The sequence below is a fragment of the Leptodactylus fuscus genome, chromosome 6 (genome assembly GCF_031893055.1).
Source record: "Leptodactylus fuscus isolate aLepFus1 chromosome 6, aLepFus1.hap2, whole genome shotgun sequence".
Classification (NCBI taxonomy): domain Eukaryota; kingdom Metazoa; phylum Chordata; class Amphibia; order Anura; family Leptodactylidae; genus Leptodactylus; species Leptodactylus fuscus.
Window position 1 is genome coordinate 142,863,441 of NC_134270.1, and position 27,710 is coordinate 142,891,150.

Consider the following 27,710-nt stretch of genomic DNA (forward strand, 5'->3'; position numbering starts at 1 on the left):
ACACATATCATATATACTCCTACAGCTGAATATACACAAATATACTCCTACAGCTGAATATACACATATATACTCCTACAGCTGAATATACACAAATATACTGCTACAGCTGAATATACACAAATATACTGCTACAGCTGAATATACACATATATACTCCTACAGCTGAATATACACATATATACTGCTACAGCTGAATATACACATATATACTCCTACAGCTGAATATACACATATATATATACTCCTACAGCTGAATATACACATATCATATATACTCCTACAGCTGAATATACACATATCATATATACTCCTACAGCTGAATATACACAAATATACTCCTACAGCTGAATATACACATATATACTCCTACAGCTGAATATACACAAATATACTGCTACAGCTGAATATACACATATATACTCCTACAGCTGAATATACACATATATACTCCTACAGCTGAATATACACATATATTTACTCCTACAGCTGAATATACACATATATATATACTCCTACAGCTGAATATACAGATATATACTCCTATAGCTGAATATACACATATATACTCCTACAGCTGAATATACAGATATACAGTATACTCCTACAGCTGAATATACACATATATACTCCTACAGCTGAATATACACATATATACTCCGACAGCTGAATATACAGATATATACTCCTACAGCTGAATATACAGATATATACTCCTACAGCTGAATATACACATATATATACTCCTACAGCTGAATATACACATATATAATCCTACAGCTGAATATACACACATATATACTCCTACAGCTGAATATACACACATATCATATATACTCCTACAGCTGAATATACACAAATATACTCCTACAGCTGAATATACACAGATATATACTCCTACAGCTGAATATACACATATATACTCCCATACCTCCCAACCGTCCCGATTTCCGCGGGACATTCACGATTCCGGTGACATGTCCCGCGGTCCCGGTTGGAGGGAGGTATGTTCCGATTTCAACTCAGATCTGCGTCCTCTGGACACATACGCGGCTGAAGCGAGGAGCTGACACAGGTCAGCTCCTCGCTTCGCAGCTGCCGCCGGCTACTGGCTTGTAGACGCGATGTGATGACGTCACGTCGCGTCTACAACTGTGCGCCAGTGAGAGCGAGAGAGGCGCGCAGAGTGCAGCGGGGGAACGAGGAGAAGGTAAGTTTAATGTAGAGGTGGAATGTGAAACTGGGGGCAGATGAAGGAGAGGACGGCATGACACTGGGGGCAGAGATGGAGAGGACATGAATCTGGGGGCAGAGATGGAGGGACATGAATCTGGGGGCAGAGATGGGGGACATGAATCTGGGGGCAGAGATGTGGGGACATGAATCTGGGGGCAGAGATGGGGGACATGAATCTGGGGGCAGAGATGGGGGGACATGAATCTGGGGCAGAGATGGAGGGGCATGAATCTGGGGGCAGAGATGGGGGACATGAATCTGGGGACAGAGATGGAGAGGACATGAATCTGGGGCAGAGATGGGGGACATGAATCTGGGGGCAGAGATGGGGGCATGAATCTGGGGACAGAGATGGAGAGGACATGAATCTGGGGCAGAGATGGGGGACATGAATCTGGGGGCAGAGATGGAGGGGACATGAATCTGGGGACAGAGATGGAGAGGACATGAATCTGGGGCAGAGATGGGGGACATGAATCTGGGGGCAGAGATGGAGGGGACATGAATCTGGGGGCAGAGATGTGTAGACATGAATCTGGGGGCAGAGATGGGGGGACATGAATCTGGGGGCAGAGATGGAGGGGACATGAATCTGGGGGCAGAGATGGAGGGGACATGAATCTGGGGGCAGAGATGGAGGGGACATGAATCTGGGGACAGAGATGGAGGGGACATGAAACTGGGGGCAGAGATGGAGGAGGGACATGAAACTGGGGGCAGATGAAGGGTGCATATGAAACTGGGGGAAAGATAAAGGGGGAACATATAATTTATGGGTGACTGTAGGAGGATTATACTGTGTGCGGGCACATGAAAAATTAATGAGAATGGGCGGAGTCAACACAAAAGTGGGCGGGGCTAAATTTTGTCCCTCTTTCGGTTCTTCAAAAGTTGGGAGGTATGATAATTCTACAGCTGAATATACACATATATATACTCCTACAGCTGAATATATACACATACACTATGTGATCAAAAGTATCCAGACACCCCCAAAAACATACGTTTTTCATATTAGGCGCATTATGCTGCCACCTACTGCCAGGTACTCCATATCAGCGACCTCAGTAAACATTAAACATCGTGAGAGAGCATGGGGCGCTCCGCGGAATCTAAATTCCGCACACGTGCAGTCGGCTCTGCATTCACAACATACATTCAGCATACAAGATGTTGTATGTTCAAAAGATATGACCCCTAGAAGTTTATTTGTTAACTAGTTCTGGTTCTCTAAGTGGGCGGGATCCTTATGTTTATCTAGGAGAAAATAAAAGGTTTCCGCCCACTTGGAGAATCAGAGCTAGTATACAGGATCCAGGAACTGATTAAAAGCTACAGGAAGCGACTAGAGGCTGTTATCTTTGCAAAAGGAGGATGTACTAAATATTAATGTCACTTTTCTGTTGAGGTGCCCATACTTTTGCTCCGGTCAAATTTTGGTTTAATGCATATTGCACATTTTCTGTTAGTACAATAAACCTCATTTCAATCCTGAAATATTACTGTGTCCATCAGTTATTAGATATATCAAACTGAAATGGCTGTTGCAAATACCAAAATATTTAGAACTAAAAATGATTAAGATTAATAGGGGTGCCCAAACTTTTTCATAGGACTGTATATATGATCTTCCAGGGGCCATATCTTTTGAATGGGTGGATAGAATCTTGGTAACGGCAAGAATCAAATCATGTATTTTATTTAGTATTTTCCAATGGGTGACAGGTCCTCTTCACAAACTGTAGAACAGAGAACAAAGTTTATCTTAAGTGAATTTTTAAAAAGGACTTATCACCAGGTCTGAAAAGCAAATAACAAAATACATCTGATCGGCGCCCTGTTAGTGTTGATGCAAATTAGGGTCTACTAGCCAAGTGGGAGGTTTTTCTTTGTCGGAACCTTTTTTGATCTCTACTTTGTGATCAATTTGTGGTTTCTATCTTTGTTACCCATATTGTATTCATATACAATTTTGTAGTTTCTATACATTATCCACAGATAAGATTATTATATGATGGCTGTCTCCTCTTATCCCTCCATTGTTGTGGAGACTGCATCTATTTTATATTGTCTCTCATGTACAATGTCGCAACTTTGTGTGTTTTTGCCATTATTTACTGACGTGATATATGAATAAACTTCAATAGATTGGTATTATATTTTGCTTGTAGTGTTTTTTTGTTGTTTTTGTGGTTAAGTCAAGCTCCTAGGAGCTATGCTTTATTATCTTTGAGGCATTGTTGTTTCACTAGCCAAGTGGGCGGTAACACTGGTTTCTCAGGGGTGGAGTCTTTGTCTGTTGTATGTTATGCAGTGTTACTGCCCACTTGGCTAGTAGAACCTAATCTTTATCGACACTAAAAGGGCTTTTCTCTTTGGAGCAGTTTTGGATTCTGATAAATAAAACGCCAATACGCTCAGGCCAGGGTGTCAGCTCCGATCAGATGGGCTTTTCAGACTGGTGACTGATCCTCTACAGCTTCAGTTTTGCTGCAGTCTGCACTGCCATAATTTGCTTCAAGTTTATCAAATATCACATAATCTTTCATTAATTTGGAGTATCTTCAAAACTAATCACATCCTTGCATAGGCTTTAGAAATGCTATTCCGCACCTACCTTTAGTATGTAGATTGCCTCAGTGGTTTCTGAATAAGTCCGTTTTTATTCATATGCTAATGAGCTTCCAGCCAGCACAGGAAGTTCCCAGCAGCACTAGTCTCTGCTATTATCTCCTATGTGTGTGCAAACAGGAAGCTGAGTCATCATCATCATCATCAGCAGCCGCCTTTGCTCATAGGAAACAATAGGAGAGGAGTGCACGATGTATCGTGCACCAGTCTAATTAGCATATGTATAAAAACGGACTTATTCAGAAACCACTGAGGCAATCTATATACTAAAGGTAAGTGTGGAATAGCCTTTCTAAAGGCTATGCAAAGGTTTGATTAGTTAAAAATGACTTTTCCTAGTGATAGAGCCCCTTTAAAGTTGAAGATCATTGTAATGTTCTGGCCTATCCTGACAATCGGTCTTGTGGTGTCATAGTCACTGGTTCTGGGAGCTGAAGCATTTTTTTTTCCTTCTGAAGGTCTACATTGGTCAACTCTAAGCCTGAAAAACAAAATACATATATTATAGCACTTCAAAAACATAAAATTCACCCCCAAAATGTGGAAATGAAAGGCTAATAGATCATGATGTATTATTTGAGTTGTGCTTGTCTTATGCTATGGTTTCCTGCCACAGAACTGTATATAAATACAATTTTAAGTCATATTTGCTATTTGCTGGCTGGCTGGCTGTGAAGTATGCAGGTCACCCTCTCTTGTGGGTGTTTAACCAACATAATGCACATATAGTATATACAGTCCTATGAAAAAGTTTGGGCACCCCTATTAATCTTAATCATTTTTAGTTCTAAATATTTTGGTATTTGCAACAGCCATTTCAGTTTGATATATCTAATAACTGATGGACACAGTAATATTTCAGGATTGAAATGAGGTTTATTGTACTAACAGAAAATGTGCAATATGCATTAAACCAAAATTTGACCGGTGCAAAAGTATGGGCACCTCAACAGAAAAGTGACATTAATATTTAGTACATCCTCCTTTTGCAAAGATAACATCCTCTAGTCGCTTCCTGTAGCTTTTAATCAGTTCCTGGATCCTGGATAAAGGTATTTTGGACAAACAATTCAAGTTCAGTTAAGTTAGATGGTCGCCGAGCATGGACAGCCGGCTTCAAATCATCCCACAGATGTTCAATGATATTCAGGTCTGGGGACTGGGATGGCCATTCCAGAACATTGTAATTGTTCCTCTGCATGAATGCCTGAGGATTTGGAGCGGTGTTTTGGATCATTGTCTTGCTGAAATATCCATCCCCGGCGTAACTTCAACTTCGTCACTGATTCTTGAACATTATTCTCAAGAATCTGCTGATATTGAGTGGAATTCATGCGACCCTCAACTTTAACAAGATTCCCGATGCCGGCATTGGCCACACAGCCCCAAAGTATGATGGAACCTCCACCAAATTTTACAGTGGGTAGCATGTGTTTTTCTTGGAATGCTGTTTCTTTTTGGACGCCATGCATAACGCCTTTTTTTATAACCAAACAACTCAATTTTTGTTTCCAAAATGAAGCTGCCTTGTCCAAATGTGCTTTTTCATACCTCAGGCAACTCTATTTGTGGCGTACGTGCAGAAACGGCTTCTTTCTCATCACTCTCCCATACAGCTTCTATTTGTGCAAAGTGCGCTGTATAGTTGACCGATGCACAGTGACACCATCTGCAGCAAGATGATGCTGCAGCTCTTTGGAGGTGGTCTGTGGATTGTCCTTGACTCTTCTCACCGTTCTTCTCTGCCTTTCTGATATTTTTCTTGGCCTGCCACTTCTGGGCTTAACAAGAACTGTCCCTGTGGTCTTCTATTTCCTTACTATGTTCCTCACAGTGGAAACTGACAGGTTAAATCTCTGAGACAACGTTTTGTATCCTTCCCCTGAACAACTATGTTGAACAATCTTTGTTTTCAGATCATTTGAGAGCGGGCTGTCCATGTTCGGCGACCATCAAACTTAACTGAACTTGAATTGTTTTGTAGAAAGAAATGGTCCAAAATACCTTCATCCAGGATCCAGGAACTGATTAAAAGCTACAGGAAGCGACTAGAGGCTGTTATCTTTGCAAAAGGAGGATGTACTAAATATTAATGTCACTTTTCTGTTGAGGTGCCCATATTTTTGCACCGGTCAAATTTTGGTTTAATGCATATTGCGCATTTTCTGTTAGTACAATAAACCTCATTTCAATCCTGAAATATTACTGTGTCCATCAGTTATTAGATATATCAAACTGAAATGGCTGTTGCAAACACCAAAATATTTAGAACTAAAAATGATTAAGATTAATAGGGGTGCCCAAACTTTTTCATAGGACTGTACCGTAGATACAAAGTTGAAGAGTACGCTGGGGCACGCGGGGGTAGCGCTCTTCCTCAATGGCACAAACACAGATGAAGGATGCAAGACACTTTATTGGATAACGTGTTTCGGGGTTTGGCATAATGAGAACACACCCCATTGTCACAATTATCTCCGGATGTGTGGTGCAGCAGATTCCAATGTAGAAAGAACAATATGCTTTTGGCGCCAAGGGAAGCAGCATATATAGCGTTGGTATTGTTCATGGATACAATGCATTCAAAGTTGTAACATAATGCTGGATGCATTATGCATATAATTCTGGCCTGAATCGGAGCAGAATGTCACGACGGGATGCCAGGGAATGTTCACGCCAGGAATCCATTTTCCGCCGTTTGAACATATCCTAACACCAGAACAGAACCACCCTCCAGTTTTAAACAACTTTTCATAAGTGAATAGTACGGGTGAGAATAAGACACTCTGTAATATATCTAATTACAAAAATATGTCCTCTTTTCTATTTTTCAGGCAATTACTTTCATCATATTAGTTTATGAAGAGGGGATAAGGATTAGATAAGACACTCGAATAATTACAACTCTTACACTCTGCTGTTGCTTTCTTTCTTAGTACCGCTAAGTTGTAGATAAGAAACTGATAATACACAGAACGAAGCAATATAGCATTTCACCAGCTTTATGAAGCAGGGAGGGGCTGAGCAGGAGAATTCTGCTCCCTAGAGATCTATGTGCGAGGCTGAAAATGGAGACTGATAAGAAAAGTAGTCAGATTGAAGATAAGGAACAGGAGAACAACTTAATAACTGGTGAAGGAAGCAGATCTCCTTAATAATATGTAGTACAAAGTTTCTTATTCTCACCTGTACTATTCATTGTGTATAACTGGAGGTACGCTAACCCATAGTAAGTGTTTAAGGATATATAAGGTGGAGGAGAACACTGGTAATTTGCATCAGGTTTCAACCCTCTTACATGTTGGGCTACAATAAATCTAATGTATTAGATTTGGCAGAGAAAAAGCTACAAGGTGTGGTTTTATAGAACGTATAAACTTGTTGTCAGGTGTCCATACACACACAGCAAAAGCCCAGAACCTTTCCTATAATCATGGTGCCCAGTAGTAATGTGACTCTACAGGTAAGATTTAGATATACCTTTTAGTCCTTTTAGCAGTGTCCACATCCACAGGGGTAGGAGGCCACTTTAGCCACGTGCAGTTGCCATGCTGTCTGGCCATGTCCTTAAAGGGGTTGGCCACTTTCAGACCAATATTGACAAACAAATGTACAATAAAAAGATATACAATTTTCCAATATACTTTCTGTATCAATTCCTCACGGTCAGACTTTTATCCACTAGAAGTAACAGAATGAATGACAGCAAGCAGAGATCTAGAAAACCGTGAGGAATTGATACAGAAAGTATATTGGAAAATTGTATATCTTTTTATTGTACGTTTGTTTGTCTATATTGGTCTGAAAGTGGACAACCCCTTTAAAGGGCAGCTCTACCTTAAACTAGAGTGCAGTGACTTAGGTTAGAATGATCAAGGATTTAATCTCTTAAAAGGTGAATATTGACATTATAGCATTGTATAGCAGTTACTAGTAAAATGTATATGTATCTCAGGAGCATCTGATAGGAGCATAAAATAGTCCTATAGACCTTGATCCCAGCACTCACTTATGAGATGTCTTGCAGTCTTCATATATCCTAATATTATAAATGTGAAAGTTTGTGAGTTTGGATGTTTGTGGGTTTGTGTGTTTGGATGTTTGTTCTACAATCACACCCGAACGGCTGAATGGATTTCCTAGAAATTTCACACACACCTACATATTGGCCAGGAAGGAATAATAGGCTACTTTAAAAGTGTCTCACTCACCCAAAAAAGCCACCGCGACCCTCCAAAGTTGTCTCCAGCTCCGCTGTCGGCCCGGGCATCACGTAGAGCGCAGACAGTTACAGACAGCTGCTATTGGTGCATGGTGGTGTGTGGGCGGGTTAGGGAGCAAGCACAATGGCCCCATAGGTTTGCACAGAATTGTGGGCGTGCCCAGCATCCCAGGACACTCTCCTCAACATGGCGGCTGCCCGCTAGTTTCCCCACGCCGCTCATATGTTGAACGGCCACACATGTCCTCATGCTGCTGCGAATCAGCCCAGCCGCACAAACACACATACTGTGGGGCCCGGGGAACCCGATATGCCGACCGCCCACACATCTCATGCCGGCGTAGCAATCAGCAGCAGCGCACCCAGCCCTCACGCGTCCAGCCACACAAACACACTGTGCGCCCGGGAAACGTCTCAGTAAGGACCACACAGACCTCCCCAGCATCTACAGGGCAAGTGCTGTGGGTCCAATGATCGGCGGGTTGCTTAAGTGAGGGGGGAAGGAGGTGATGGTTTGAGGACAGGTGGCGTGGTGGTGGGGTTTGAAGGAGGAGTTGGGGGTTAGGGGGGTGGGGATTAGGACCAGAGGGCAGAAGGTAAGTAGGGGGGACCCGATTGAACATGCGGACAGGGGGGGTGGGGAGAGAAGGTAACCAGGGTCACAGGTGGGTAAGGGGGAGAAGGGGGCTGGGGACGTGGATGAGGGGTAAGGGGAGGTCCGGTTGGGGGAAAAGGAGAGGGCCCCAAGCGCAGCAGCGGGGCCGTGGGGTCCCAGTCCACGATGCTGTGGGAGGGGCCCGCGCTGCTCGTAAGTAGAGGGGAGTTGGGGCCCACGGGCTGCGCTGCAGGTGGGTTGCACAAGCATCAGGGGGCCGCTGACGAAGTCGCGGGTTATAGTTAGTACTTTATATACTTTATACATATATACTTTATATGTAGAAGATATGCGCTGAAGTTGGCCCAATGATGTGTTAGGACTGTTGTATTCATGCACTGCCAGCTCCCTCACCCACCTGCTGCTGATTGACAGCTTCCTCCCTATGCAAAGTAACGGGGAGAATGTTTTCAATCAGTGGTGGGTGGGCAGGGGTAATAGACCATCATAGCGGGGAAAACTTTATGTGTCACGACGCTGGTCTGGCTCAGGTGATCAAACCTTGAAGATGACCAAAAGTAGCGTGGAGTGGTATGGAGCCAGGGAGAGGTAAGTAAGACTGTTTTATATGTTTGTATCCTTCCCTAGGTCACTGAAAAGACCCCAGAGTATAATAAGTGTTCATTGGTCGTCCACAATGGGGCATAATACTGTGTGCAAGGGCCACTATGGGGCATAATAGTGTGTGCAGGGCCCACTATGGGGCATAATACTGTGTGCAGGGGCTACTATGGCGCATAATAGAGTGCTCAGGAATGCAATGTGTGCTGTGGGGGTTGGGGGGGCATGTCAAATGTTCAACTTGGGGCCCAGCCATTCCTAGTTACGCCACTGACATTGAGGCATACATACTTGTCATCTTGACTGTATTTCTCTCTCAACTCAGCTGACGCTCTACTGATGCAATACTGAAGAAAGATCAGTCCTGGATGGCTCTCCACTACTTATACCAAACTCATGATACATTCTCATAATGATTTACAGTAAATATGCACAACCTATGGGTGAGGTTCCTCATATATTTAAATGATATCAATAAATGTGAAAATACAATAGAATTGCTCAAGTTAGGGTGTGTGCAGAATCTTGCATGATAGACAACTGGCAAAGGATGAAAATGGGTCAGCCAACGTCTTGCAAAAAAGGACACCAACTGTACATGGACTCTACTGTTTAGTACTTAACTTTTGCATCCTTATTGTTGTTATGTGTTACGCTAGAGTCATTCTAGCATCGGGCTGCTTATTGTTTTAGTCGCAGTGATTCCCAAAGTGGTCCAGGTGGAACCCCAGGGATCCACGGGAGACTCCACAGGGGTCTACGTAGATCTAATCTTCATATTTTTTTGACAAGTTTTGGAAATATGGTAGAAATGTAGTAGCAGGGGGTCCATAAAAACCAGTAAAATTTTGAAAGTGGTCTATGAGAAAAAAAAGTTTGGGTACCTCTGTTTTAGTGTATCGGAGGACCAGAACAACGGACAGTGGTTCACTAAAACAGTACCATCCTGAAAGTCCCTGTTGATTATGATGGGATCTGTCACGTGTCTATTCTTTTTTAACTGGAACTGGTGTACAAAAAAAGTCAGACTTGGAGATTATTATTCAGATGTCAACATAACATTTCTCAGAATTCTTGTACAGTGTCTTAGAACTAGGTACTGGTGCCAGCTGGCATCAGACTAGTAGATGACACAGATAGGTACCGGAGAAGGTTATGCTGAGACATGCCATTAGTTAGCAAGTAGTGCTGAATAGTATTCAGAAAAATGTCTCAGACTTCAGCGTGATCTAAGTTTAACCCTTTCACTGCCAGAGGTCTCCGAAAATTCTGCACCTCTGGCTGCCAGAGCAATTTTCACATTGTAAAGATGGTCAAATAAAACCTAAATTGCAACATTAAAAAAATCAAAATCATGCTAACCCCCCTATACCTATATATTTTCTTAAAGTAGACACCTGCAACATTGTCAGAATGCCACTTGGTACTGTATGCGAACAGGAACCTTCATGCAATTTTGATTTAAGGTGATAGTTTTATAAAAAAAAAAAAAAAAGAAGCAAATAAATGTATATTAGTTGCTAAAAGAGGAAACCAAACAAAACGTTATGTGCACCAAACCTCCTAAAAATAAGAGTTCAACATGTGCAGCCCTTATTCATATCACTAAGGCCTATACTCGCATGCATGCAAACACCAAAATCGCAGAAATGCGCCAACCAATTTTAAGCCAACTGCGTGCTGAATTTCTTGTTATGTGCCCTGGGGCTGGAGATATTGGTGCCGTTGTATCTCTGCCCATTGTCAGAAGGGGGTTCCTGAAAGTCTAGCTGGGCTGTGAGGAATGCCTCCCTTGACAGTACTCATCCATAGCCCTATACTGTCAGAGGGGGCTGTGAGGAATGTTCCCCTGACTGTACTCGTCCATAGACGAGTACTGGGGGGCGTTCTTCACAGCCTAGCATCATTGCTGGAACGCTCCCTCTGACAGTTCAGGTCTATGGATGAGTACTGTTAGTGGGCGTTCCTCACAGCCCAACTAGACTGTCAAGAACGTCCTTCTGACAGAGGGCAGAGATCGTAACAGTACTGATATCTCTAGCCTGGGGGCTCATAACGGGAAAGCCAACAGTCTGCTTTCTACTGGTATATAAAACCTCATGTTCCTGAGGCTATAAAAGGTCGTCTTTAAATAGGATTTTACATAAAAATATAATTTTCTATCCCCAATAAAAAATGTAGCAATTTATACATACATTCATCTCTAGTGATAATTGTTATTACTATTATTTTAGCGTGGAATGGATATCGCTAGAGAGGCGTATTTTACTCTAGAAAGATCAGTTATGGACAAAACAGGGAATGGGTGAAGTGTAAATTGTGTATTTGGTTGGTGAAACTCTTTTGGCGCTGTGACCTGGACAATGGTAAACGTCTGGGTCACAGCGCCAATAAACTTCCTGGTTATGTTCAGAGTGGTAGTACATAAGAATACCCCTCTAATAAGGCTCAGAGGGATGTTACATTATCCCTCTATATGACAATCAGAGAGAAAACGAATAGTATGCACTCTGATAGAAAGGAGTGGATATAACATGGGCAGAAGTCCATGCTACCCCCACCCTGGGGTCACATACAGGTCTAGATGTGGGTTAGAAGGGGTAATGACTCTCATTAGGGAGAGACTGGTACAGGGACTTATTAGACCATGCATATCCTGCTAGGACTTCTGGGTAAGTAATACAAATAAAACCTCATTTATATTTAAGTCAACCTGTTTTCTAATGTAGGACTGTTTCAATCCCACCCATGAGGCACATGCCTCATCTGAGTCCCTGCAACTGTCAAGCTTGTTGTCTCCTCATAAGTAAACTTCTATAATTCTCCAGGATTAGAGATGAATTAGAGCCAGACATATATTAGACGGCCTTTACGGAATGGGAAATATTTTGGAGCCATCTGCTTTTTTAATATTACATAACATACATTTAATATGGAAAGTCCTGATTTAGACATTAGATATTATGACAGATTCCTTTCCATTTTGAGTGCTACATTATCTGAAGTACAATGCAGAACAAAGTGGTAAATTAAAAGGGTTTAATCTCATTGGGATTATTATTATTATTGAGATAATCTGTTTTAATATTAATCCCAAAATTTCTATACTGCCTATCATAGCTGGGAGTGGCACAGAATAACAAGCTTATTATTATAAAGAAATCTTACCTATGTACTATGATGTTAAAAGTAATGTCACTTCCTGCCAATCTTTAAAGCCTCAATAATGAGAGACTTAATGAGTGTAAACTATGTAAGGCATAACCTTCTCCGACTTGTTCTACTACCATGAATTCTTTGTAACTCTCATTTAGTAGGAACTTGCCTAATAAATTGTAATAATATTTTGTCTCAAGAACGCCTTCGTTGATAGATTACCAATAAATTCTAACAAGGATGCCCTAGTTGCTGCTGTAGAGAGTCTTGTAATAGGGCAAACTATATCCTGCGCATTATACTCTTATGGGGTGCCAATGGAGGACTTCTCATAGTCATTACACAGATGAGAAAAAATTCACAGACCTCTAGAACTTATGTTTTTTAGGAGAAGTGGTTCAATGTCACACGTTCAAACCCTCAACACTTCCTGCCGCCTCAAACTCAAGAACATCCATCGAATCCGCTCCTTCCTCACCCCAGAAACTGCTAAGATGCTCGTCCATGCCCTCATAATCTCCCGCTTAGATTACTGCAACACAATTCTCCATGGGCTCCCAGCAAACACTCCCCCCCCCCCTCCAGTCCACCTTAAACTGTGTTGCTCACTTAATACACCTCGCCCCTGTTCTTCATTGGTTGCTCCCCCCTGCCAATCCCTTCACTGGCTACCCGTTGCCCAGCAAATTGACTTCAAGTTACTAACGTTAACATACAAAACCATCCACAACCTGTTTCCTCCATATATCTCCAACCAAATCTCTCGCTACCTGCTCACACGTAACCTCAGATCCTCCAATGACCTCCTACTCAGCTCTACTCTTATTTTGCTACTCACACAACCGTCTCCAAGATTTCTCCCGTGCATCCCCCATACTCTGGAAATCCTTACCAAGACACATAAGACTGGCTTCCACAATAACAGGTTCAAGAAGGCCCTGAAGACTCATCTATTCAGGAAGGCCTACAACCTCCAATAACACTACTGTCACCACAGCACCATCTGAACAGTCTCCCCCTCTCCTTCTGTTTCTACCCCCTTCCCTCATAGATTGTAAGCCCTCGCGGGCAGGGCCCTCTACCCTACTGTGCCAGTTGGTCATTATTAGTATTATATTTGTCTTTATATTTGGTGTACTGTATGTAACCCCCAAATGTACAGCACCATGGAATGAATGGCTCTAAATAAATAAACAACAATAATAATAATAATAATAATAATAATAATAATAATGTCTATGGACTGAACAAAGAGCTTTGTCCTCCAATGAAGCAGCAGCGAGAAACAATATCTATGGACCTTCCAAGATAAATGGAAGCTTTGAAATGGCAGAGCTATACATCGAAGAGATCTTAGCAATCTACATTCCAAGGAGAACTCAACGTTTGGGTAGATCAGCTCAGCTTGTTCGCCCAATTGGTATAAGACCTAGAGTTCATGTAAAGACAGTCATGAAGCTTTATTTAACCTATCTCCCTGGCAGATTAAGCACTTCCAACCCTGTGGAATAATCCCCATTAGGTCTCTTTGGCAGTGGTTACCTATGAAATAATCTTGCTTTTGAATCCGGTTTTGGTTTTCATTGTAAAATTCAGCCTTGCTGAATCCTAGGGGGTCTCTGAGTACCCTGAGCCACAGTTAGTACGTTGGAAAGATGACTACCCCACTGTAAGCAAAGTAGAGCTCTTGTGCTGGTGTTGCTTTACCTTTATACCATTCTGTCGGTGAAGAATCTGGTTTCCTCTGCACTGCAGGATGTCAGGTTAAAGAGGACCTTTCATCAGATCGGGCACATGCAGTTCTATATACTGCTGGAAAGCTGACAGTGCGCTGAATTCAACGCACTATCGGCTTTCCCGATCTGTGCCTGGGACCGTAGCGTTTTAGTGTCAGAAGAGCGTTTCTGACAGTTAGCCAGGGACGCCCTTCTGCCCAGCAGCGCCTATCGCGCTGTACTGTGTGAGCGGGGAGGAACGCCCCCTCCCTCTGCTCACAGCGCTCGTCCATAGACGAGTATTATCAGGAGAGGGAGGGGGAGTTCCTCCCCGCTCCACAGCACAGCGCGATAGGCGCCGCTGAGCAGAAGAGTGTCCCTGGCTAACTGTCAGAAACACCCTTCTGACTGTAAAGCCCTACGGTACCGGGACCGATAGCGCTTTACACCGGGCACAGATCGGGAAAGCCGATAGTGCGCTGAATTCAGCGCACTGTCAGCTTTCCAGCAGTATATAGAACTGCCTGTGCCCAATCTGATGAAAGGTCCTCTTTAAGTATCGGAGGCTTACGCTCAGACTAACAAAACAGACTACAAACTAGTTTCCTTGTTGGCAAGCATTGTGGGTCTGTCAAGAGTGTCATTACCAAACTTTATACCTCTGGAGCACCGTACCAAAGCCAAAGATCTAGAGTCAGTAATGCTTGTGATGTCTCATCTGCATTACATGCATATATAGCCAACAGGTAGATAGATATACAGATAGATGCTTCCATTAGGTCACAATGTAGTGTAAATGATGCAGTGAGTCCATATTATTGTCTAAGCCAGTACTTGTGAAACTGTTAGACCCGGTTCACATCATTTTTTGGGTTTTCCATTCACATTAGAAGGCAGTCACCTTAGAAACCACACGGACCCCATAGACTATAATTAGAGATGAGCGAACAGTGTTCTATCGAACTCATGTTCGATCGGATATTAGGCTGTTCGGCATGTTCGAATCGAATCGAACACCGCGTGGTAAAGTGCGCCATTACTCGATTCCCCTCCCACCTTCCCTGGCGCCTTTTTTGCTCCAATAACAGCGCAGGGTAGGTGGGACAGGAACTACGACACCGGTGACGTTGAAAAAAGTAGGCAAAACCCATTGGCTGCCGAAAACATGTGACCTCTAATTTAAAAGAACAGCGCCGCCCAGCTTCGCGTCATTCTGAGCTTGCAATTCACCGAGGACGGAGGTTTCCGTCCAGCTAGCTAGGGCTTAGATTCTGGGTAGGCAGGGACAGGCTAGGATAGGAAGGAGAAGACAACCAACAGCTCTTATAAGAGCTAAATTCCAGGGAGAAGCTTGTCAGTGTAACGTGGCACTGACGGGCTCAATCGCCGCAACCCAGCTTTCCCAGGATCCTGAATGGAATACACTGTCAGTGTATTCCCGTATACCCGATATATACCCCGATACCCGTTCCAACGGTGTGCCCCCCCACCTTCACCCCAGAAATACCCTGCAAGTCCCCTAGCAATAGAATTGGGGCTATATACACCCACAATTTTTACTACTGGTATACAGTGCCATTGTCTGACTGGGAATTCAAAGAATATATTGGGAATACAAATACCCTCATTTCTTGCTACTGCCATATAGTGCCAGTTTCTGACTGGTAATTCAAAGAATATATTGGGGTTACGTGCACCCACAATTTTTACTACTGGTATACAGTGCCATTGTCTGACTGGGAATTCAAAGAATATATTGGGAATACAAATACCCTCATTTCTTGCTACTGCCATATAGTGCCAGTTTCTGACTGGGAATTCAAAGAATATATTGGGGTTACGTGCACCCACAATTTTTACTACTGGTATACAGTGCCATTGTCTGACTGGGAATTCAAAGAATATATTGGGGTTATAAATACCCTCATTTCTTGCTACTGCCATATAGTGCCAGTTTCTGACTGGTAATTCAAAGAATATATTGGGGTTACGTGCACCCACAATTTTTACTACTGGTATACAGTGCCATTGTCTGACTGGGAATTCAAAGAGTATATTGGGAATACAAATACCCTCATTTCTTGCTACTGCCATATAGTGCCAGTTTCTGACTGGGAATTCAAAGAATATATTGGGGTTACGTGCACCCACAATTTTTACTACTGGTATACAGTGCCATTGTCTGACTGGGAATTCAAAGAATATATTGGGGTTATAAATACCCTCATTTCTTGCTACTGCCATATAGTGCCAGTTTCTGACTGGTAATTCAAAGAATATATTGGGGTTACGTGCACCCACAATTTTTACTACTGGTATACAGTGCCATTGTCTGACTGGGAATTCAAAGAGTATATTGGGAATACAAATACCCTCATTTCTTGCTACTGCCATATAGTGCCAGTTTCTGACTGGTAATTCAAAGAATATATTGGGGTTACGTGCACCCACAATTTTTACTACTGGTATACAGTGCCATTGTCTGACTGGGAATTCAAAGAATATATTGGGGTTATAAATACCCTCATTTCTTGCTACTGCCATATAGTGCCAGTTTCTGACTGGTAATTCAAAGAATATATTGGGGTTACGTGCACCCACAATTTTTACTACTGGTATACAGTGCCATTGTCTGACTGGGAATTCAAAGAGTATATTGGGAATACAAATACCCTCATTTCTTGCTACTGCCATATAGTGCCAGTGTCTGACTGGGAATTCAAAGAATATATTGGGGTTACGTGCACCCACAATTTTTACTACTGGTATACAGTGCCATTGTCTGACTGGGAATTCAAAGAGTATATTGGGAATACAAATACCCTCATTTCTTGCTACTGCCATATAGTGCCAGTGTCTGACTGGGAATTCAAAGAATATATTGGGGTTACGTGCACCCACAATTTTTACTACTGGTATACAGTGCCAATTTCTAACTAGGAATTCAAAATGCGCAAGGCTCCTGGAAAGGGACGTGGACGAGGCCGTGGGCGAGGTCGGGGGAATGGTTCTGGGGAGCAAGGTAGCAGTGAAGCCACAGGGCGTCCCGTGCCTACTCCTGTGGGGCAGCAAGCATTGCGCCACTCCACAGTGCCAGGGTTGCTTGCCACATTAACTAAACTGCAGGGTACAAACCTTAGTAGGCCCGAGAACCAGGAACAGGTCTTGCAATGGCTGTCAGAGAACGCTTACAGCACATTGTCCAGCAGCCAGTCAGACTCTGCCTCCTCTCCTCCTATTACCCAACAGTCTTGTCTTCCTTCCTCCCAAAATTCCGAAGCTTTACAGAACAATAACCCAAACTGTCCCTGCTCCCCAGAGCTGTTCTCCGCTCCTTTCATTGTCCCTCAACCTGCCTCTCCACGTCACGATTCCACGAACCTAACAGAGGAGCATCTGTGTCCAGATGCTCAAACACTAGAGTCTCCTCCATCTCCGTTCGATTTGGTGGTGGATGACCAGCAACCCACCCTCATCGACGATGATGTGACGCAGTTGCCGTCAGGGCATCCAGTTGACTGGCGCATTGTGCGGGAGGAGGAGATGAGACAGGAGTTGGAAGAGGAAGTGGTGGATGATGAGGACACTGACCCGACCTGGACAGGGGGGATGTCAAGCGGGGAAAGTAGTGTGGATGTTGAGGCAGGTGCAGCACCAAAAAGGGTAGCTAGAGGCAGAGGCAGAGGTCAGCAGCTTAGGCGAAGCCAGGCCACACCCGGAATCTCCCAAGATGTTCCAGTTCGTACCCAGCCCCGAAAAACTCCCACCTCGAGGGCACGTTTCTCGAAGGTGTGGAGTTTTTTCAAGGAATGCGCCGAGGACAGATATAGTGTTGTCTGCACAATTTGCCTCTCGAAATTGATTAGGGGCTCTGAGAAGAGCAACCTGTCCACCACTTCAATGCGCCGTCATTTGGAATCCAAGCACTGGAATCAGTGGCAGGCAGCAACGGCAGGACAAAGGCCGCCTGCCGTTCACGCCACTGCCACTGCCTCTGCCTCTGCCTCTGCCACTGCCACTGCTGACTGTGCTGGCGATGCACTCCAGAGGACGAGCCAGGACACCACTTCATCTGCCTCCGCCACTTTGTTGACTTCTACCTCATCCTCCCCTGGTCCTGTCTTATCTCCTTCTCCTGCACCATCAAAGGCACCATCAGGCGTTTCTTTACAACAACCCACCATCTCTCAGACATTGGAGCGGCGGCAGAAATACACTGCTAACCACCCACACGCGCAAGCCTTGAACGCCAACATCGCTAAACTGCTGGCCCAGGAGATGTTGGCGTTCCGGCTTGTTGAAACTCCCGCCTTCCTGGACCTGATGGCAACTGCGGCACCTCGCTATGCCGTCCCTAGCCGTCACTACTTCTCCCGGTGTGCCGTCCCCGCCTTGCACCAGCACGTGTCACTCAACATCAGGCGGGCCCTTAGTTCCGCGCTTTGCACAAAGGTCCACTTGACCACCGACGCGTGGACAAGTGCATGCGGACAGGGACGCTACATTTCACTGACGGCACACTGGGTAAATGTAGTTGAGGCTGGGACTGCTTCCCAAACTGGCCCGGTGTACCTCGTCTCCCCGCCTAACATTCCTGGCAGGGACACGAGAAGAACACCCCCCTCCTCCTCCTCCTCTACCGCCTCCTCCTCCGCCTCCTCCTCCGCCACCGCCTCCTCCTCCGCTGTTAGATTGACCCCAGCTACGAGTTGGAAACGTTGCAGCACTGGCGTTGGTAGACGTCAGCAGGCTGTGCTGAAGCTGATCAGCTTGGGGGACAGACAGCACACTGCCTCCGAGGTGAGGGATGCCCTCCTCGATGAGACGGCAATATGGTTTGAGCCGCTGCACCTGGGCCCAGGCATGGTCGTTTGTGATAACGGCCGGAACCTGGTAGCAGCTCTGGAGCTTGCCGGACTCCAACATGTTCCATGCCTGGCCCACGTCTTCAACCTAGTGGTGCAACGTTTCCTAAAGAGCTACCCCAATGTTCCAGAGCTACTGGTGAAAGTGCGGCGCATGTGCGCCCACTTTCGCAAGTCGACAGTAGCCGCTGCTAGCTTAAAATCTCTCCAGCAACGCCTGCATGTGCCACAACACCGGCTTTTGTGCGACGTCCCCACACGCTGGAACTCAACGTTTCAGATGTTGAATAGAGTGGTTGAGCAGCAGAGACCTTTGATGGAATACCAGCTACAAAACCCTAGGGTGCCACAAAGTCAGCTGCCTCAGTTTCACATCCATGAGTGGCCATGGATGAGAGACCTTTGTGACATCCTACGGGTCTTTGAGGAGTCCACAAGGAGGGTGAGCTCTGAGGATGCGATGGTGAGCCTTACAATCCCGCTCTTGTGTGTTCTGAGAGAATCCCTGATTGACATCAGGGATAACTCAGATCACACAGAGGAGTTAGGGATAGCATCCGATCCGTCACAGCTGGAGAGTAGGTCCACACATCTGTCCGCTTCACTGCGTTTAATGGAGGAGGAGGAGGAGGAGGAGGAAGAAGAGTTGTCCGATGATGTGATGGTGATACAGGAGGCTTCCGGGCAACTTCGAATCGTCCCATTGTTGCAGCGCGGATGGGTAGACATGGAGGATGAGGAGGAAATGGAGATTGAACTTTCCGGTGGGGCCAGAGGAGTCATGCCAACTAACACTGTGGCAGACATGGCTGAGTTCATGTTGGGGTGCTTTACAACCGACAAGCGTATTGTCAAAATCATGGAGGACAACCAGTACTGGATCTTTGCTATCCTTGACCCCCGGTATAAAAACAACATCTCGTCTTTTATTCCGGTAGAGGGGAGGGCCAATCGCATCAATGCTTGCCACAGGCAATTGGTGCAGAATATGATGGAGATGTTTCCAGCATGTGACAGTGGCGGCAGGGAGGGCAGTTCCTCCAGTAGGCAACCAAGTTCTCACCGGTCCACACAAACGAGGGGCACACTGTCTAAGGTCTGGGACACCTTGATGGCACCCCCTCGCCAAAGTGCCGCCACGGAGGGTCCTAGTGTCACCAGGCGTGAGAAGTATAGGCGCATGTTGCGGGAATACCTTTCCGACCACAGCCCTGTCCTCTCCGACCCCTCTGCGCCCTACACGTATTGGGTGTCGAAGTTGGACCTGTGGCTTGAACTTGCCCTATATGCCTTGGAGGTGCTGTCCTGTCCTGCCGCCAGCGTCCTATCTGAGAGGGTGTTCAGTGCAGCCGGTGGCATCATCACTGACAAGCGCACCCGTCTGTCAGCTGAGAGTGCCGACCGGCTCACTTTGATAAAAATGAACCACCACTGGATAGAGCCTTCATTTTTGTGCCCACCTGTGTAAAGCACCCCAACATGAAACTCCATGTCTGTACTCAACCTCTCCAATTCCTCCGCATCCTCATACTCATCCACCATAAGCGTTGCACAATTCTGCTAATACTAGGCTCCCTCCAACATGATTTCCCCCAACTCTGCTGGTTAGAGGCTCCCTCCACCCTGATTTCCACCAACTCTGCTGGTTAGAGGCTCCCTCCACCCTGCTTTCCCACAACTCTGCTGGTTAGAGGCTCCTTCCACCATGAATTTGCCCAAACTGGGCTGTTTAGAGGCTCCCTCCACCATGAATTGGTCCAAACTGGGCTGGTTAGAGGCTCCCTCCACCATTAATTGGTCCAAACTGGGCTGGTTAGAGGCTCCCTCCACCATTAATTGGTCCAAACTGGGCTGGTTAGAGGCTCCCTCCACCATGAATTGGTCCAAACTGGGGTTTTTAGAGGCTCCCTCCACCATGAATTGGTCCAAACTTGGCTGTTTAGAGGCTCCCTCCACCATTAATTGGTCCAAACTGGGCTGGTTAGAGGCTCCCTCCACCATGAATTGGTCCAAACTGGGTTTTTTAGAGGCTCCCTCCACCATGAATTTGCCCAAACTGGGCTGTTTAGAGGCTCCCTCCACCATGAATTGGTCCAAACTGGGTTTTTTAGAGGCTCCCTCCACCATGAATTGGTCCAAACTGGGCTGGTTAGAGGCTCCCTCCACCATGAATTGGTCCAAACTGGGGTGGTTAGAGGCTCCCTCCACCATTAATTGGTCCAAACTGGGCTGGTTAGAGGCTCCCTCCACCATTAATTGGTCCAAACTGGGCTGGTTAGAGGCTCCCTCCACCATGAATTTGCCCAAACTGGGCTGTTTAGAGGCTCCCTCCACCATTAATTGGTCCAAACTGGGCTGGTTAGAGGCTCCCTCCACAATTAATTGGTCCAAACTGGGCTAATTAGAGGCTCCCTCCACCATGAATTGGTCCAAACTGGGTTTTTTAGAGGCTCCCTCCACCATGAATTTGCCCAAACTGGGCTGTTTAGAGGCTCCCTCCACCATGAATTGGTCCAAACTGGGCTGGTTAGAGGCTCCCTCCACCATGAATTTCCCAAAACTTGGCTGTTTAGAGGCTCCCTCCACCATTAATTGGTCCAAACTGGGCTGGTTAGAGGCTCCCTCCACCATGAATTGGTCCAAACTGGGCTGGTTAGAGGCTCCCTCCACCATTAATTGGTCCAAACTGGGCTGGTTAGAGGCTCCCTCCACCATGAATTTGCCCAAACTGGGCTGGTTAGAGGCTCCCTCCACCATGAATTGGTCCAAACTGGGTTTTTTAGAGGCTCCCTCCACCATGAATTTGCCCAAACTGGGCTGGTTAGAGGCTCCCTCCACCATGAATTGGTCCAAACTGGGCTGGTTAGAGGCTCCCTCCACCATGAATTTGCCCAAACTGGGCTGTTTAGAGGCTCCCTCCACCATTAATTGGTCCAAACTGGGCTGGTTAGAGGCTCCCTCCACCATGAATTTGCCCAAACTGGGCTGTTTAGAGGCTCCCTCCACCATGAATTGGTCCAAACTGGGTTTTTTAGAGGCTCCCTCCACCATGAATTGGTCCAAACTGGGCTGGTTAGAGGCTCCCTCCACCATGAATTTCCCAAAACTTGGCTGTTTAGAGGCTCCCTCCACCATTAATTGGTCCAAACTGGGCTGGTTAGAGGCTCCCTCCACCATGAATTGGTCCAAACTGGGGTTTTTAGAGGCTCCCTCCACCATGAATTGGTCCAAACTTGGCTGTTTAGAGGCTCCCTCCACCATGAATTGGTCCAAACTGGGGTGGTTAGAGGCTCCCTCCACCATTAATTGGTCCAAACTGGGCTGGTTAGAGGCTCCCTCCACCATTAATTGGTCCAAACTGGGCTGGTTAGAGGCTCCCTCCACCATGAATTTGCCCAAACTGGGCTGTTTAGAGGCTCCCTCCACCATGAATTTGCCCAAACTGGGCTGGTTAGAGGCTCCCTCCACCATGAATTGGTCCAAACGGGTTTTTAGAGGCTCCCTTCACCATGAATTGGTCCAAACTTGGCTGTTTAGAGGCTCCCTCCACCATGAATTGGTCCAAACTGGGGTGGTTAGAGGCTCCCTCCACCATTAATTGGTCCAAACTGGGCTGGTTAGAGGCTCCCTCCACCATTAATTGGTCCAAACTGGGCTGGTTAGAGGCTCCCTCCACCATGAATTGGTCCAAACTGGGGTTTTTAGAGGCTCCCTCCACCATGAATTGGTCCAAACTTGGCTGTTTAGAGGCTCCCTCCACCATTAATTGGTCCAAACTGGGCTGGTTAGAGGCTCCCTCCACCATGAATTGGTCCAAACTGGGTTTTTTAGAGGCTCCCTCCACCATGAATTTGCCCAAACTGGGCTGTTTAGAGGCTCCCTCCACCATGAATTGGTCCAAACTGGGTTTTTTAGAGGCTCCCTCCACCATGAATTGGTCCAAACTGGGCTGGTTAGAGGCTCCCTCCACCATGAATTGGTCCAAACTGGGGTGGTTAGAGGCTCCCTCCACCATTAATTGGTCCAAACTGGGCTGGTTAGAGGCTCCCTCCACCATTAATTGGTCCAAACTGGGCTGGTTAGAGGCTCCCTCCACCATGAATTTGCCCAAACTGGGCTGTTTAGAGGCTCCCTCCACCATTAATTGGTCCAAACTGGGCTGGTTAGAGGCTCCCTCCACAATTAATTGGTCCAAACTGGGCTAATTAGAGGCTCCCTCCACCATGAATTGGTCCAAACTGGGTTTTTTAGAGGCTCCCTCCACCATGAATTTGCCCAAACTGGGCTGTTTAGAGGCTCCCTCCACCATGAATTGGTCCAAACTGGGCTGGTTAGAGGCTCCCTCCACCATGAATTGGTCCAAACTGGGTTTTTTAGAGGCTCCCTCCACCATGAATTGGTCCAAACTGGGCTGGTTAGAGGCTCCCTCCACCATGAATTTCCCAAAACTTGGCTGTTTAGAGGCTCCCTCCACCATTAATTGGTCCAAACTGGGCTGGTTAGAGGCTCCCTCCACCATGAATTGGTCCAAACTGGGGTTTTTAGAGGCTCCCTCCACCATGAATTGGTCCAAACTTGGCTGTTTAGAGGCTCCCTCCACCATGAATTGGTCCAAACTGGGGTGGTTAGAGGCTCCCTCCACCATTAATTGGTCCAAACTGGGCTGGTTAGAGGCTCCCTCCACCATTAATTGGTCCAAACTGGGCTGGTTAGAGGCTCCCTCCACCATGAATTTGCCCAAACTGGGCTGTTTAGAGGCTCCCTCCACCATGAATTTGCCCAAACTGGGCTGGTTAGAGGCTCCCTCCACCATGAATTGGTCCAAACGGGTTTTTAGAGGCTCCCTTCACCATGAATTGGTCCAAACTTGGCTGTTTAGAGGCTCCCTCCACCATGAATTGGTCCAAACTGGGGTGGTTAGAGGCTCCCTCCACCATTAATTGGTCCAAACTGGGCTGGTTAGAGGCTCCCTCCACCATTAATTGGTCCAAACTGGGCTGGTTAGAGGCTCCCTCCACCATGAATTGGTCCAAACTGGGGTTTTTAGAGGCTCCCTCCACCATGAATTGGTCCAAACTTGGCTGTTTAGAGGCTCCCTCCACCATTAATTGGTCCAAACTGGGCTGGTTAGAGGCTCCCTCCACCATGAATTGGTCCAAACTGGGTTTTTTAGAGGCTCCCTCCACCATGAATTTGCCCAAACTGGGCTGTTTAGAGGCTCCCTCCACCATGAATTGGTCCAAACTGGGTTTTTTAGAGGCTCCCTCCACCATGAATTGGTCCAAACTGGGCTGGTTAGAGGCTCCCTCCACCATGAATTGGTCCAAACTGGGGTGGTTAGAGGCTCCCTCCACCATTAATTGGTCCAAACTGGGCTGGTTAGAGGCTCCCTCCACCATTAATTGGTCCAAACTGGGCTGGTTAGAGGCTCCCTCCACCATGAATTTGCCCAAACTGGGCTGTTTAGAGGCTCCCTCCACCATTAATTGGTCCAAACTGGGCTGGTTAGAGGCTCCCTCCACAATTAATTGGTCCAAACTGGGCTAATTAGAGGCTCCCTCCACCATGAATTGGTCCAAACTGGGTTTTTTAGAGGCTCCCTCCACCATGAATTTGCCCAAACTGGGCTGTTTAGAGGCTCCCTCCACCATGAATTGGTCCAAACTGGGCTGGTTAGAGGCTCCCTCCACCATGAATTTCCCAAAACTTGGCTGTTTAGAGGCTCCCTCCACCATTAATTGGTCCAAACTGGGCTGGTTAGAGGCTCCCTCCACCATGAATTGGTCCAAACTGGGCTGGTTAGAGGCTCCCTCCACCATTAATTGGTCCAAACTGGGCTGGTTAGAGGCTCCCTCCACCATGAATTTGCCCAAACTGGGCTGGTTAGAGGCTCCCTCCACCATGAATTGGTCCAAACTGGGTTTTTTAGAGGCTCCCTCCACCATGAATTTGCCCAAACTGGGCTGGTTAGAGGCTCCCTCCACCATGAATTGGTCCAAACTGGGCTGGTTAGAGGCTCCCTCCACCATGAATTTGCCCAAACTGGGCTGTTTAGAGGCTCCCTCCACCATTAATTGGTCCAAACTGGGCTGGTTAGAGGCTCCCTCCACCATGAATTTGCCCAAACTGGGCTGTTTAGAGGCTCCCTCCACCATGAATTGGTCCAAACTGGGTTTTTTAGAGGCTCCCTCCACCATGAATTGGTCCAAACTGGGCTGGTTAGAGGCTCCCTCCACCATGAATTTCCCAAAACTTGGCTGTTTAGAGGCTCCCTCCACCATGAATTGGTCCAAACTGGGCTGGTTAGAGGCTCCCTCCACCATGAATTTCCCAAAACTTGGCTGTTTAGAGGCTCCCTCCACCATGAATTGGTCCAAACTGGGCTGGTTAGAGGCTCCCTCCACCATTAATTGGTCCAAACTGGGCTGGTTAGAGGCTCCCTCCACCATGAATTGGTCCAAACTGGGTTTTTTAGAGGCTCCCTCCACCATGAATTTGCCCAAACTGGGCTGTTTAGAGGCTCCCTCCACCATGAATTGGTTCAAACTGGGCTGGTTAGAGGCTCCCTCCACCATTAATTGGTCCAAACTGGGCTGGTTAGAGGCTCCCTCCACCATTAATTGGTCCAAACTGGGCTGGTTAGAGGCTCCCTCCACCATGAATTTGCCCAAACTGGGCTGGTTAGAGGCTCCCTCCACCATGAATTGGTCCAAACTGGGTTTTTTAGAGGCTCCCTCCACCATGAATTTGCCCAAACTGGGCTGGTTAGAGGCTCCCTCCACCATGAATTGGTCCAAACTGGGGTTTTTAGAGGCTCCCTCCACCATGAATTTGCCCAAACTGGGGTGTTTAGAGGCTCCCTCCACCATGAATTTGCCCAAACTCTGCTGGTTAGAGGCTCAATTCACCCTGATTTTCAAAACAAATGTTGGTGCCAACCTCAACTTACTACAAGGGCCAAATTCACTGCTGGTGACAAGCTCTCCTCACTGCAAGTGCCAAATACACATGTTTCAAGGTGTTTTCCTACTGTCAGAGAGGTGGTATTGAGTGTGTAAAGTGTGTAGTTGTTAGGCTGTGATGTTGGGGTAATAGAGGGTCTTTGGTGTGTTAGATGCCCCCAGACATGCTTCCCCTGCTGTCCCAGTGTCATTCCAGAGGTGTTGGCATCATTTCCTGGGGTGTCATAGTGGACTTGGTGACCCTCCAGACACGGATTTGGGTTTCCCCCTTAACGAGTATCTGTTCCCCATAGACTATAATGGGGTTCGAAACCCGTTCGAACACACGAACATTGAGCGGCTGTTCGAATCGAATTTCGAACCTCGAACATTTTAGTGTTCGCTCATCTCTAACTATAATGTGATCTGTGTGGTTTCCGCTCAGTTTCTGCATGAAACATGCGGAGAGAAAAGTGTTGCAAACACCGATGTGAATCGGGCCTTAGGCAGGTTGGTGGCTCACTAGATGGTGAGTCACAGGTCCCTGCCATCTTTGGCACAAACCTGTAGCAGATTCATCCGTGTGAACCTACCCTAAAGCAGAAACTGTACTGACAACAAGTCTCTTTTTTCGGGAGTAGTTTAGTCTGAGTATGCTCTAATCTGGTGGTAGAGAGGCAACGAAGACTGGCAATGGAGGGAGGAAGACTGGGGAACGATAAGTTGCAGGGTTGGAAGGTTTTATTTGGGGAGATTTCTTCTGCCACTGAGGTAGAGGTGGGAAGATGGAAACTGTATTCGGAGAGGGGAAGGTAATGCTGCTACCGGTTATGCTGTACTGTGGTGTTTGGTGCTTCTTCTTAGGAATTTTGTGTTGCACACTAATATTTGTTTGGTAGGTCTGGGGAGGTATCTTCTGCTGGATGCTGTGTTTGACACTGCTGGGGAGGAGTTTTATGCTGCAATGTGACATTTGGCGTTGCGAAGGGTAGTATTTGCTCTAGAAAGTTGCAATTGTTTGGCAATCTGTGTAGTATTTCTTTAGTGGTGAGGCCGCTATTCTGTCTGCGGTATCACGTCTATAGTGCAACCACCTGTCCTGTCTGTGCCACCAGCTTTCAAAAGCCTTGCTTCTACTGCATGGGAAACCACAAGTTGCAATGTTTAATGGCTGGGAACGCCAGAAGCTACATGAGACCAGCCGAACCTGCCAACAAGCAAGATCCAGAAATGCTGCAGTGAACATTTCCCTTTGTCTCATACAATGACCTGGCACGGAAAGTGAGGCATTCCAAGAATCAAAACAATATGCTGGTAGTCTCAGCCCCATTGGTTTTGCAATTGCTGGAGGCAGGGGTGAAATTAACCTCTTTGCTGCCTGAAGCGGACTATAGAAAGACGCTTCCCCCATCTTCCCCCCTACAAAAAAAAAATAAAATTGAGTTTACATGTTACTAGCTTCACACGTTGCTATTGTCGCACAATATGCACAAATTTACAAAACAGGGATACTCCAGCATTTAACAGCCTATTAAAAAAAAAAATTATCCTCACCTACCTGCGATCCCTTGATGGAGCCACCACCTCCTCTTTCTTCACCCACACATAAGACGTCTGCGTCTCAACGCAGGAGGTGTGGTGAAGTTAGATAATCGCCACCTGTGCCAAGATGCAGAGGTTTCCTAAACCAGGCCAGGACCGGTCCCGCTATTTGTTTTCAGAGCGGCC

At 46.2% G+C, this 27,710-nt stretch overlaps 1 long non-coding RNA gene across 1 annotated transcript in view; it reads right to left on the reverse strand.

Annotated features, from left to right (window-relative positions):
* Positions 1-13,310: 13,310 nt before the first annotated feature.
* LOC142208787 (uncharacterized) overlaps positions 13,311-27,710 on the reverse strand; it is a 532,067-nt gene continuing 517,667 nt past the window's right edge. The window contains exon 3 of the long non-coding RNA XR_012716912.1: positions 13,311-13,473. This is a non-coding gene — a long non-coding RNA (uncharacterized LOC142208787). The remainder of the gene's footprint in view (positions 13,474-27,710) is intronic.